General features: G+C 37.3%; 2 protein-coding genes across 3 annotated transcripts in view; both read left to right on the forward strand.

Annotated features, from left to right (window-relative positions):
* The window catches only part of LOC144321974 (uncharacterized), a 215455-nt gene extending 201194 nt beyond the window's left edge, over window positions 1–14261 (forward strand). Inside the window, exons 2-4 of one of the 2 annotated variants that reach the window (XR_013387518.1) lie at window positions 10655–10781; window positions 11941–12092; window positions 13396–14261. The gene's annotated coding sequence lies outside the window, so the exon portion shown is untranslated. The remainder of the gene's footprint in view (window positions 1–10654; window positions 10782–11940; window positions 12093–13395) is intronic. The other variant, XR_013387517.1, reaches the window with a different exon arrangement.
* PRR16 (proline rich 16) overlaps window positions 1–14725 on the forward strand; it is a 537790-nt gene that overhangs the window by 110569 nt on the left and 412496 nt on the right. The gene's annotated exons all lie outside the window — the stretch shown is intronic.

The following is a 14725-nucleotide window of genomic DNA, read 5'->3' on the forward strand; positions in this document are numbered from 1 at the left end:
AATAGTTTTTTTTTTTTTTGTGAGAATAGTTTTTATGGAAATTGGAACCAGGATGTCTGGGTGGCTCAGCGGTTGAGCATCTGCCCTTGGCTGAGGGCATGGTCCCAGAGTCCTGAGATCAAGTCCTGCATCGGGCTCCCTGCATGGAGCCTGCTTCTCCCTCTGCCTGTGTCTCTGCCTTTCTCTCTGTGTTTCTCATGAATAAATAAATAAAATCTTAAAAAGAATTAGAACCACTAAGTAGAACAAAATATTTAAGCTGCCAGATAAATTAATCAAGTGGTGTAGGGTTTTAATATTTTTCTCTCTGAAGCAACAGAACATTTTGACCACAGTTCTCATTTGAACCAACCGGACGGTACAAAGTAATATAATAAAATGAATAATAATTGGTTTTCCTCTGTTTATCTCCCACATATTATAAACCCACAACTGGTGACTTAGTATTGAAACCGTTCAGGGATGGATGAGTTTTGCTGTCATTGTGTTCCTAAGTATATGTACACACAAATGGACAGATTTTTTTAGAAAACTAAGCCATCATATAGGTTGTTCTAAGTTAGACCTAATGCATTTTTTTACATTTTCTTTCCTGATAAGGAAAAGAGATTTTAAAAACCCTAAAAATTTCAGATATTAATCAAATTAGAAGTGTACTAAAACTTTTTATTGTCTCAGTTTTGACTGCAGAGTTCATTTGAACTAACTAGATTTAAGCAAGATAAGAATGAATGATACTGAGTTTCACTTCTACTTTTGCAGCCTAATATAAAACCAATATTTAAGCAAGCATAATGCCATTTGGCAGGGTTTTTAAAAAGGATTCCAAAGCATACAAAACTAAACTCCTGGAAATCAATATGAAAGAAATCTGAGACTAAGAAAAAATACATTAATTCTGGTATTTTAGTTAAAACGGCAAAACTGAGAGTTTTTTTTTTGTGTGTGTGTTGTTTTTTTTTTTTTTTTTTTTTTTTTTTAGGATTGGACATCACAGTATAAGATGATGTTCTATTTTTGCCAGAATTGGTGACGAGGACCAAAGTTAAGGACAGAGTATCAAGTACAACACATTCTGGAGAGAAATGAACACATCTGGACTCTTGACTGGCTCTGTTGCTGCCAGTGTCTGTCATTCTTTGCCTCCTGTCTATAAAACAGAAGACAAAGAAGCAGGGAAGGAGAGCTGTAGCTTATCAGTAATTAGAATTGGGAGCATCAGATTTGGAGGAAGAAATGCAGTGTTTTTTTGCTTTTTCATTTTCTCCAACATAGAATGAGTGCTTCTCCAACCTGTAGGTTTCCTCTGGTTCATGTGGTCACCACAGGCAGGTATCCAGGCAGGTGACATTATAGCAGCAAAAGGTTGTGGGCTGCACCAGCTACAGAAGGTGAAGTGTGCATTGGAAATGTTGAACAGGAGCCAAAAGAAAACCAGGTGCTCCATCAACAAAGAGATCCATAGAGCATGCGTCTGTAAGATGTGTCCCCAGGAGGGAAGCCAAAGTGGGATGTTGAAGAGTTTGCAGCTGTCCTGCCTCAAGGATCTGTATGATGGTGAACCCCTGACCAGGATCCTTGAATGCAATTACATGTACACCCAAACAGTCAGTTTTTGAATGCTGCTCTCACAGAAGGCAGCTTAACTTAGGTTCAGAGCTACAGTGGCAGTTATTAAATGAGAGCCTTGCCTATTCCTTCTTTCTCATCTCCGAGGAAAACACCAGAGGAGGAAAGAAGGAGTAAGGATCACATTCCTGCACTGCTCATCCCTCAGGCCATGGTGGAAGTCTGAGCTGGCAGCTGGCAGGGCCTCAGTCTGGAGTTTTCAATTAGCTTAGACAGGACTTTTTAATAACTGCTTGTGAGGTCACAAACTTTATCCCCACAGATTCTGGTTGATAAAGTTTTAAGAGATGAGAAGGAGAAGTTGGGGGACAGGAAAAATAAAACCTGTCCACCATTGCACTCCCAGTGATCTGAGACCCTCAATAAACCATCACTGTAACATCTTTTTAAGCTGGGCAGACTTCAAGGTTATTTATCCATTCAGTCATTAAGCCCAGTGAAAAACAAGGATTCCGAAAACAAAACAAAACCCATTTTATTTCCAATGTGTTTTCCCAACTCTGAGAGTTTCTGAACTCTCTAATTCAGGGTCAAATTTTAATTCATTCGGTCCAGACTTCCCCACGATGCGTTTCTTTCCTGCCCCCTCCCACAGGGGTCTGCTTCTACCTGGAACTCTTTCAGCCCTCAGTGTGTATTTCTGTTATCTCAAAGCCAGAATGTCGGTGTTACTTTACTATTAATTAATATGTGGGTGGTCTCCTCATATGAGACAGTAAACTCTTGGGTGGTTGAACTCTGTGATTTATTTCTTTATCTCCCTGTAGCCAAGAGCAATGCCATAATAGCAGTGCATACTGGTGTCATACTTTGTGTGTTTAGTTCTTTGGCTCTTATTTGGAGAATATGGGATTCTTTTCCTACCTGTCTAAAGTCTTGGTTCTTTTCATTTCATTTCTATGCTATCTACGTATAAAGGTATAAAACTTTTTATTGTGCACTGTATCCTTTTTCTTCTTAAAAAAACTATATACTGTATGTTTTTTAACAAACATTCAAATATTTTTGTTATTAATATATTGAGTATTATCTCTCTGGCATCTCATACCTAATACTTTTCAAAAAAACTTTTTGTGTCACCCGACATTGCCAAGTATTTCATAAAAGTATCTAGCTTAATAGTATTTGCTAATCCAAAGTGACTAGGCTTCTTCTCTTTAGGGGAGGAGTTAAACCCATTATGAATCCTTATAATATATTTATTTTGGTCCCTCTATAATTTTACATGTTTCATTTTTTTGATACTTGTTTGTTTCTCTCTTTAATTGTGCAAGACTACATTTGCTCTTCTACAAATGTGCAGGTTTTATCACTCGGGTGGATACTCAGGAAGAATATGATACAGGTTTCATGATGAATATTTTTCTATAAACAAGAACTCCTTGCCAGGAAATTTTTAAATAAACAGTAATATATAAAAATGAAGTTGTTTTTGTGATGGCATCCAGTGAGTCTTGTTTATTCAGTGTATTGGACATACACACAATACTTATAATTGCTAATGCTTGTAAGATATACTTTCTAAGATCAGTTGCTAATAAGATCCATCTGGTACATTGCTTCCAGAGTGATTCTTCTAGAATGCACATCCAACCACAGCAGTTCTCTGCATAGCAGGCTTCTGAGTTTCCATAAGTCAGGAATCGATTTTTAGACCATTTTGTTCCTAGGCTTGTGCTATAATCTTAGCTTTATTTACAAATATTTTTATAATATTATATATATTTTATAGGGTTAGAATATCCCTTTGCAGAAAAATGGCCCTGCTGTATCTCAGAGGGAACTGGTACTTATCAGAGTATCAAATTAGATTAAAATAAACCTACCAAAGAGAGTATTCCTCAAAATGTCTATCTTCTGTGTCATCTCAATGCCCAGATTTTGGTTGCGTTCATGTGTGGAGTCCACCCAATCCTAGATATGACATAGGAATTTCCTTTTTATTTTTTATTTTATTTTATTTTTTTTAGGAATTTCTAAAACGTTTTTTTTTTTTTTTTTTTTTTTTTAAGCAGGCTCCTCGCCCATTGTGGAGCCCAACATGAGGCTTGAAATCATGACCCTGAGATCAAGACCTGAGCTGAGATCAAGAGTCAGATGCTTAACCAACTGAGCCACCTAGGAGTCCCACTAAAAAAATTCTCTAATTCAAGACTGTCATGAGGAGGTTGTTTCAGTTATTTGTTGCTGTGTACTCAATGCACACTTCACAACAGTAATACATTACCTCTCAGAATTGTTACTAGCTCTTTTGCCTTGCCTCATTCCCCGGGTTTCACTCGGCAATGGGATGGGTGAGTTGGAGGGAAGATGGCATCAGTGATATGTCTGGCAGGAATGCCTGTTGTCAGCTAAGTCCCCTGTGTTTTCCTTCACATGGTCTAAACCTCTAGTAGACTCAGCTTCTTTACTCAGCTTCTTTACATGGTGGTCACAAGACAACATTCCAAGAAAGCAAGGGCAGGATGCTTCACAGCTTCTTAAGACCTAGCTTTAGAGGTATTATACCATTACTTCTATTCCTTCTGTAAGACAAATGCTGGCCCAGATTCAAAGAATGGGGAAATAGACTCCCTTTCTAACGGGAAAGGCAAGATCACAGATCACAGGAGATACATACCAGATTGGAAGAACTTGTGGCTATATTTTGGAATCACTATAGATGACAAAAATTACTTGAGAACATCTACCATGGGCATTATTTCAGTCCACACTGTAAAAGAGGAGTGGGGTATGGGTATTGATACTCAGTTGCTTCTCACTAAAGGACTGGTAAAATCACTTGACTCAGTGTGATTGAAGAAAATATCTTTGTGATGACAAAGTCTGTATTTCTCTTCTTGAACTCTCAGGTTCTGCTCATTGTCTTCTATGAAATAGGTTCAGTAGCCAGCCCTTATCTAATTTTTTGTTAGTTCCACTTTACATTTAATTTTTACAACAATCCACATAGATGAGTATTATTCCCTGCCCCTTTAAAGATGAGGAATCACATACTCAGAACTTCAGAGTAACCTGTGAAGCCACACTGCTAGGGAGTGGTGGAGCTGGAATCTAAACCCAGACAATCTGGCCCCAAGTCCATGCTATTTACCAACATGGTTATTATTTCCCTGATTATCCTTGGGATTTTATTTTTTATCTTCCCTGGGAATCAGATATACATTTCTTGTATCTGGGCTTTTACTTTTCAGCATCTGTCAATGTACTTGTTCAAAATACCAACTTAAAAATAGCATCTTAATCAGTGGGAAGCAGTCAGTACCTGGAACAATTATTCTGCTTGGTCTGGTGGGGAGTCTGCTGTGTGATGTAATAGACATGTATTTCTGAGCCAGTGAGTGTGACCTGGCTTTTGGTGGGCTGACACTGCTGAGAGGAAGCATTACATAGTGGGGAAGAGCCCAAAGTGGAACAAAATTAAGGATTAGAATTCTGGCTTTGCCATTTATTAGCTCAGAAACTTTGTGAATGTTACTTAATTGGTAGGGATAATAGTTTCTACTCAATGGATGATCATGAAGATTAAAATGAATGAGTTAATATTTGCAGAAGTCCTTAGAACTCCATCTGACATGTGTTTGTTAAGCCATTAAAAAAAATGCATTCACTTCAGGACACTCAGCTAGATGCTTACATCTGAGCATTCAGGAGTTCCTTTGGGGGTCAGATGTTGGTCCATGCATGAGTTTTATTTTTGTCACCTCTTCTTTCAGCCTATTGGAAATACATGTCTTCAGTTGAAACTTGTCTTTGGCACAGCTTGCCTAGAGATGGGGTTAGGGGTAGTCATAGCCTACATTTTTCTGTCCAAAGAGCCACTGTCTGGCCTTTGGAGCAGAGACTTTTTGTCCTCATCCCCATCCAGAATTATCCCCAACGTGGGTTTGAGGATTGACACAGAAAGCTTCCCTGATTTGGCCCCAGCCAGGCTCTGAGTGACCTGGGTTGCAGTAATCTTCAGCCCCATCAAATCTCATCAGCTTTTCATATCTTCAAAATGCTATCCATGGATGACAGACAATAACCCAATAGCCATGGTAGACCAGTTGGACTCTTTTCTGCCCCCTGCCCCTAGGTCTTTTCCCAGTGAGCACCAAGCTGTAGTATGTCAAGTGATCAGAGATTTAGAATTAGAAAATGTGTTTCTCTGGCATTTACTGACTATCAACATTTGAAATTACTTACCTGAACTTTCTCTCTCCTCAAGTATAAAACAGGGATGATGATAAAAAGTACCTACTATGGTTTGTATCTTACTACAGTACCTAGTATATAGTTAGCTCCGGTTAATTGGTAACTATGATTCTCTGTTGGATATAGGAAATGATTCAGTATTTCTCTAAAGTTCCACAGGACTGATCTTCACAGGATGTCTCTTTGTTGGCAGGAATATCCTTGTTGTAAACCATATTGTGCTGTATCATGGGGAAAGTTAAAGGGAAAGTAAAAATCATGCCTGTTTAAACTTTGTGAAAATATGCATAAGAACTCATATGGAAAGAATTTTAAGTGATTTATCTTCCAAAGGATGACTTAATTTTTAATGTCTTATTTTAAAGCTCATATATTAACCAAGTATAAAATACTTAGTATTAACCAAGTATAAAATGTATACCACATTTTAAGTTAGATGAGCTATTCTAAAGCCTCTATGTTAATTCACAGAGTCACTTGACTTAAGTAATTTTTTATTTTTTACTGCCACACCTTAAGTTATTACAGGTGTGGTTGCTTTCTTTACCCTGTATAAGGTCTAAAATAGTTTTTCTAAGATTCAGTCTCCTAATATGTAAAAAAATAAAAAAAATAAAAATAATAAAAAATCCTGGTTTACAGACTAAGATACTTCATTTAAAAAACAAATAAAGAGCCCAAGATCTGAGCTGCTTGGCAATAAATAGTGTAACACTACATTATCATTATCACAGTGTAAATCCAATACAGAACTATCAATTCTGCAGCGTTTAAGCGAGCTGTTTAATGTCAAAGGCAGAATTCACGACACTGGCCATTTATCTCTCTCTTTCCTTTTTTCTTTTTAATTTAAATAGATCAAAACCAAGAGGAAGAGCCTGAGAGAAGCGTGTTGTTTATATTTCCCAGAATCTAATGCAACTAGAATTTAATCCTTACAAAATGTCTTAAAATTTTTTTTTTGCAATGACAGCTCCAGAATCTGAGATAAAAGTTCATTAACAACTTTAAATTTGGCACCAGAATAATGATATAAGCCCACTAGCATCCAAATTGATTGTTTAGAGAAATTTCAAGTATTTGAGGGTAGTATTAGCAATCCATCATTTCACAGTTGGCAAAAGTGCTTGTGAACATGACTAAAATATTCATCATTTTAGGTAGATTTAGTATTCTCTTGGCTAGTATTACCTTCAGAATACACAATTACTGTTGGCTATGCATGTTTATTACAAACAAGATAAAAGTTCAGTGTCTCTTTCTGGGCAAATAATAGAAAAATCTAATTTACCCATGTTAACAACACTACCGGTAAATACAATACAGAAGATAGAATATAAATGAAATGAAGACTCTCATAATGTTTAAGCTAATTTGTAACAGCGTATTGGTCTCTCTTTTTTCATGAAACAAATGTTCATTGATAATCTATTTTGTGGAACTTCTTGAGAAGAATTCTTGAGATCCTCCAACTTTGTTTTTCTTTAGTTTTGTTGGATAGAATACCATTACTATCATATACAGTTGTTCAGAGAAAACAGCATCAAGGGTAAAAATGTTTGGAGAATCTTAGATTAGGGAAGGCAAAGGGATACCTTTACTGCGAAAGTTCTAGTTCTGATAGAATAAGAGGGGATTCAGGGAGTTAAAAAATTTCCCAAGTATAAGTGGGTATAGACACTCCTACCCCAAGAATATTTAAAATATATTGAAGAACCTTAGCTGTGAGAAGCTATTTCTCAAAAGTCAACTCTAGCAATCTACTCTTATGGAATGGGTGACTGCAGACTGGTGAATTTGAGTTTTACCCAAAGACAGTATTAGATTTGTTTTGGAATAAAATAGATATTTTCACTTCAAACAGGTTTTTGTTCCCCTGAAATATTATGTTTCCCCCAAAATAGTACATTTTTCTAGGGATTGATAAGTAGATAATATCTGATTACATTTAATTGGTTTAACAGTTTCCTTAACTCTCAAAGAGCTAAAAACAACAACAACAACAAAAAAAAAACTCCTTAAACAAAAGTTCAATGATTTTCTCAAGTAAAAAATCCTTTAGAATATGTCATTAATAATTAGAATGCATATGATAACATTAATTAGTGTGCATGTATATATATATATACACTTCAATGTTTCTATTATATATGTATATTGTATATATGTGTATATATATGCCTATCAACATATTTTTCTTCTTCAACTGGACAGGAAATCTTCTGTATTTGTTAATTTATTCAAAAAAAATTCATATCAAGGAATGCTACCCCTTTTTCATGTTGTTTTGTTGATACTACACTCCAATCATACCGTGATGTGCTAATCCTAAAGTGTTTCATTGTTAATGCACATTATCAATCATGGAACTAAAATTAAATATTAAGTATAGACAGTTGAGAAGAGAAATATTTTTTTTCTTGATTTATAGAACAGTATTTCGAGATTACCTTTTTTGGTTAAGGATTTTATTTATTTGAGAGAGAGAGCATGAGTTGGAGAGAAGGGGCCGAGAGAGGGAGAAGCAGAATTCCTGCAAAGCAGGGAGCCCAATGTAGGGCTCCATCCCAGGACCCTGAGATCATGACCTGAGCCAGAGGCAGACACCACATAGGCATCTGTGGTGTTATGAAGCAGGAAGAAACTGAAAACTCTAATGAGAAGTCCTTGAAATTAACACTTTTAAAAAAAGAGAAGTCCCTTATGATCCAGTCTAGACTCTCTTAAAAGGCTGGGCCTTTGCCATAGAAATGTATTCTAGTCAATTGCAATAAGGACCTAATAAGTTACAACAATATGAAACTCTCTGCGATGTCCGTATTAGCAGGATGGGATCCAAGTTTTGTGAAATCTGAACTGTATACAATTTGGAAGAGCACTCTGTAATACAGTTTTATAAATTCACTCATTCATGCTTGCAAGGCCTCTCTCCTTACAGCTTATTTCAATAGGTTCACAGTAAATATACCTTTGCATACTCTAGTGTGATGTTAAGAGTTATGTCTACTGGAAAAGCATCACAATAGAGGCCTGGACAGCTTTGCCAGCTCTGAAATTAATCTCTCTAGATTTCACTTCCCTCATTACAACACAGGGAAGTGTGCATTGGATATACTTACCTGTAAGATTCCTTCCAACAGAACACTTTATATTTTTTAATTGAGGATACCATGACTTCTGCAATAAAGAGAACTCCTTGTTAATGTGGAAGAAACAAAGGGACCTTGTGAGTTTATCTGGGTACCCTAAATTGCATGCTTATTTCCTGATATCCAGTCTATGTATTTTTTCATATAGCAGTGTAGCTGTTGGCTATCCTCAAAGGTCTCAATTTGCTAAGATGTGGTTCTATAATAATATTTGGAAATCTTTTCTAAGTCAAGGTCCTGAGTGCTGGCACCAGAACATGAATGGGGAGTGGGAATCTAACAGTGGAGAAGGGAAAAAAGCAAGAACATGAAACCATTCCCACTATTTTGCTTCATATATATATATATATATATATATATAGTTGTTTTTTTTTTTTTCTGTAAACGGCTGGCTTCCTAATTACACCTTGTGAACATGGTCTTTGAAAGTCGAAGTAGGAAGTTGCTTAGGTTCGATGGTTTTGTTCTTCTAGTGCCAAAATGGAAATATAAAAGGTACATTAATGTCACTGTATGTTGTGAAAATCTTTGCAGAATTATTTTTTCCACAGTCAGTATAAAGCTTGAGCCTCTTTGTTTTTATCCTCTGTTTACATATGTGAATATACAGAGAAAAATTCTTTGAGATGTGCTGAAGTCTTTGCCTTTGTTCGGTGCCAACTTGTAGTGGTTTTAAATAACTTTTAAAAAGTTATATGATAACCTTTGTAGGAAATTTTGATTACAAAATATCTTAGGCTAATTGTTACAGATTGGGAGTTCAGTGGAGGTAAAAAGTATGTTTTACTTCTCATTAGGCTCTTGAAACCTATACAAGTGGCTAATATCAAGTAGGCATGTTAATGAAATGTTGATTGAGAAAATAAATCTTTTTGAATCACTTCAAATTACAGAGCATTACCACTGCTCAAAATGTGTGTTGGCAGCAAAAGCCTACATACTTCTATGATTAAAATAACAGAAAAATAAAATATATGTGATACCATTAAACACATAGGTGAAGAAGTTTTACATGGTCTACCATCTTTTAAAACAATAACTACTAACACTTGAGGTTCAATTAATTTGTCAAAAACAGTTCACTCTGTATATTACTTGTGTTTCCATTTCCATGAACTTCTATACTACAGAGAAATGTAAATCTTTTAAAAGTTCATTAAAATAGAAAAAATGGAAATGAAATATCTTTAATCTGTAGTAGTTGACCATTTTGTGAACAACAGAATAGTAATTTACAGGATTAGCAATAGCCAAACAAATAGCCCTCTCTCTAGTTTCAATAATGCAAGTATCCAGAGCAAAATAATAATCTTAAAGGAGGAAGAATCAAGCATCTTACTGAAATAGCTTTCCAATTTCAGTACAGTGCATTTCTGTGGGATAGATTGGACTACTGTACATAGATTAAATTTGACAGGATACCAGACTGCTTCCATATTTTCACCTTTAATTCAGTACCATTTTTGATAAATGTGATGCAGAAAAATATATTTTTTTGTTTTTTTCTAATGGGGAAAAATCAATCAAATAGTATTTCAAAACTCTGCCATGACTGTGTATCTGGCTTACATTATTTTATGGATAGCTGGAGGGTATTTTAGCCTTGACATTTCACTTGTCCTGAAAATAGTGATGATACATGGACTAGTGCTGCATAAAGCTCCCATTTTTCTTTACAGAAATGCAGTGTGATTAGCCTTTTTTACCCACCCAAGACTGCCACCCAGGGAGGCTTGTGTGTCAAGGCCAGTGCAGCTTTGAGGAAGCAGCATCTCAAAATATTATGGCTCAAATTCTGGAAAGCAGGTAAAGATAGATTGTTTCCTGGTGGCGGTGTTCACTCATATTTGTCCCCCTCTGAAGCAAGGATTGAGAAGGATCTTTTAATTAGATTCTACATAGTGTTTATGACCTTTGGAGACAGAAGAAATCTGAAGAAGATACATGTGCCTCTATTAGGGCAGTGACATTGAGGAGAGCTAGGAATGGCACAAGAGCTGTTTTCTCCCCTGGCATCATCGAAGCTGTGGGGCACATATGCTACTCTGTCAAGCAAGAAATACAGCCTTATCTTCTGACAAAAAATTGAAAAAGGGTTTTAGAATAAAACTCCAAGTTAGGCAAGTTAGGCAAAACTCCAAAAGAGCAGAGCCAAAAAAACAGGTCTGAAAATAAGCAGGATAGATGTTAGTTAAAACCAGCTTTCCTGTGAACAGACCAGAGCACTTGATGGAAAAGTCTGGGCGTTACGGACTCTCAGTGTTTGAATCCACATATGACTACTGATATATAACTCTCCTTCATTCATGTGATTCCTACACCCTGCCTTAACTGTGATACCTAGTCTTTGTCATTAGCTCCTGCTTGGAGTGGCATAGTTCACTGTGGCCCATGGGAGGTTGGAACATTCACCTTTGGGTAGCAGTCTCATACAAGTACTTCAGACAACAGAAGAGATCACCACACTTGACACATCGCCCAAAGGAGTGTTATCCCCCATAATCTTCTTCACACTGGAAAATAGAATAATAAACCCATCAAATAGAAGTAGCATTCTTGGGACAGGCAGACAAAATAGGCACACAAGTCCATCTGAAGCATGCTAAGAGCTCCCTGAACCCAACAGTGAAGCATAAAAGTCTTATTTCATGACACATTAGTTTAACTCCTATCTTTTCTTCCTTTGCATCGTATCTGAGGAACATTAAGCTATTCACACTTTATTTTTGATTTTTAAAAATCAGATCAAAATGGAACTGAGAATCTACCTTATAAGAATGGGAATGTGATGGTCAAAGAGCCAGTAGTTGCATGAAGGGGTGGTTTGAAGGGCTTTAGCTTTGCCATAATATCTGCTAACATCCCCTCTATTCCTTCAAAAAAACTTCAAGTAATTTCATTATGCTGATTCAAGCAGTGTTTTGCCATGCAGTATTCTAATACATGTGTCTCCTGTTCATACCAGTTTCCCACAGAAAGCCTCCCCTACCGAGAAAAATGGAGACTCTAGCGGGGTGGAAGGCAAATGCCTAGAGGAGGACCTAGGATTCCACTTGCTTTTGTGGCCACTGCATCCAGTTTCTTGGGTCCTTCATCCTCCTCTCCCATTTATTAAAGGTATTTATAGACTAGGATGGTTACAAGACACTCCAGTTCATCCCCCAAGACTCTGTATCATCGCCTCTCAACCTTGAGATATCCAGGAGCCCATGCAGTTTGCATATTAAACCATGGTTACCCAGGTGGGGATGCATTGTGGAAGAATTCGAAGTATTTGCTTAGAATGAAATTACAGGTGAACGAATGCACCAAATATTTCAGTAAGGAAAGGCTTTTTCCTGCCCTGACCTTCATCACACACAGTTCCTCTCTGCTCTAAGCCCTCCAAGCAGTGGCCAGTTGCATATGGAAGGGTGAGGTATGTGCAAACAGCTGGGGATTCCTAACACTGGGGAATCTGCAGTGTCGGAGTGGTGTGGCAGCTTGATGTGGGAAACTACTGAGGGGAGGGGAAGGTTTCCCTGCCTGAATAGGACAGCTCGTAAACTAGGAGGGGAAAGTCCATATAAGGAACACATCTCTACATGAGGTGCGGTTTCAATGGCTAAGTTTAGGTTCATAAAGACAGCGTGTCTCCATCTTGATTATTACGTAATTTTCCTTTCTCTTCTTCCTTTAATTGAAAATCATGATTTGGGCATATAATTCTTTACAGTAATTTTGAAAAGGACTGTAACATGGGTGATTTATATGGTGTTTATCTGCAGAGGGAATTTGTATTTGCCGAAGGGTTGTGTCACATTTCAGGAGAAAGGCAAATCTCTTTTGGAGAAGAGGCTTGCCATTTTCAGGGATGTTGTTCCCATGGCATCATTGGCTTTATCCAATGACAGCAGTCTAAAATTTCCATAGAAACGGGGTCTGACAATGACTGCTAAAAGTACAGTTCCCCCATAGCAGTATCAGTCAAATTAAGAAGCAAAGGTAAATTGTATTATCAGTTAAACTGTCTTTTCCCAAATGGTCCACGTTCTCACAATTGCATTTCTTTGTCATAAGCAATTTCATTACTCAGTGACCTGCTGCCCAAGGGCTTGAATTTATAAGAAGGATTGAGGTGTAATAGTAATAATAATTATAATAATAGTAATCATCATCCAGGTGATTCATCTGTAAAATTAAAAATGATAGTGCTTCTGTCATTTGACTGTCGGGGTAAGGGTCCGCAAATCTTCCAACAGAGAAGTTTGAAAAACATAAAAACAATTAGTTTTTCCTGCCTTCTTTTGTTTCTTCTTCCTGTCTGTCCCTCCCTTCCTTTCTTATTTCCTTATTTCTTCTTTTCTTCCTTCTTTCCTACTTCCTCTTTCCCATGCCTCCCTTCTTATTAACACCCTCCTTTCCTCTCTTCCTTCCTCAGACATTTATATTAGCATTTATATCTGAAGAACATCCAGGATTAAATCCTGTCATCACAGAGGAACCAGCTTGCCCTGTGTCCATCCTGTCCTGCATTTCCTGATTTGGTCTAACACACCCATCTAGTCACTAGCAGTCCCTGGCTACATGAAAAACAGCTATGTCACCTCCCTTCTGCCGTAACAGAAATCTGCAGTATGCAAACCTCTGAAGCCACCGCCCTTCTACAAAGCACTCTTTCTTGCTCAGATGATTGGGAAAACTACCAGGGAAGAACAGAAGCTTTAATAAGAAAGCCACAATTTTTCCTTTCCCAGCTCAGTAACAGATTGTTGGTCCTGTCTTTCCTCTAAGGGTGTTAGGCAGGAGGAAGACTCTGGAGAAAGAACTGAATGCAAATTGACTAATAACTTGAGTCAGGAATAAGAATAAAAGTGAGTTCCTTGCTTCCATCTGTTGGGCCTCATTCAATTACTTATTCATCCATTTAATGATCCATTTATACAGCAGATATTTATTGAGTCCCTATTATTTCCTCACACTTCCACGTGGTGCCATGTAGCTCTTCCCTTGTCCTCTCCATCATGATTCTAATAAATCTTACTTAGACATCTCCAGTATCTTCTTACTTTTCTCCCTTCTCCATCATCAACCCTTAACTCTAACCATCCTGGAAACTTACTTCCAGGTCACCCTTGCTCAGGGGCTGGTTTATGTGCTGTTGCTGCTATTCTCCTGCTTTTCCGGAATCTTCTCAGTTTCATGAAGTAAAACCCAAACTCTATAGCCTTCAATCTAGGGCCTTATAATTTGAGCTCAGTGATCCCACTTTATAAATACCATACACTTTTTAAAAAATAATTTACAATTTTTTTTTAATTTTTATTTATTCATGATAGGCACACAGTGAGAGAGAGAGGCAGAGACACAGGCAGAGGGAGAAGCAGGCTCCATGCACCGGGAGCCTGACGTGGGATTCGATCCCGGATCTCCAGGATCGCGCCCTGGGCCAAAGGCAGGCGCCAAACCACTGCGCCACCCAGGGATCCCATAATTTACAATTTTTAAAACTTCCAGGATAATTAACTACAGTGTTATATTAGTTTCAGGTGTACAGTATAGTGATCCAACAATTCTATAGCTGGGTGTTCATCATGTAAGGGTACTATTAATCCCCTTTGCATACTTGACCCTTCTGCTTACCCACCTCTCCTCTGGTAACCACCAGTTTGTTCTGCATATTTAAGAGTGTTTTTCTGTTTATCACTTTTGTTCTTTGTTCATTTATTTCTTAAATTACACATATGAGTGAAATCATATGGCATTTGTCT

This window comes from Canis aureus, chromosome 10, assembly GCF_053574225.1.
Source record: "Canis aureus isolate CA01 chromosome 10, VMU_Caureus_v.1.0, whole genome shotgun sequence".
NCBI lineage: Eukaryota > Metazoa > Chordata > Mammalia > Carnivora > Canidae > Canis > Canis aureus.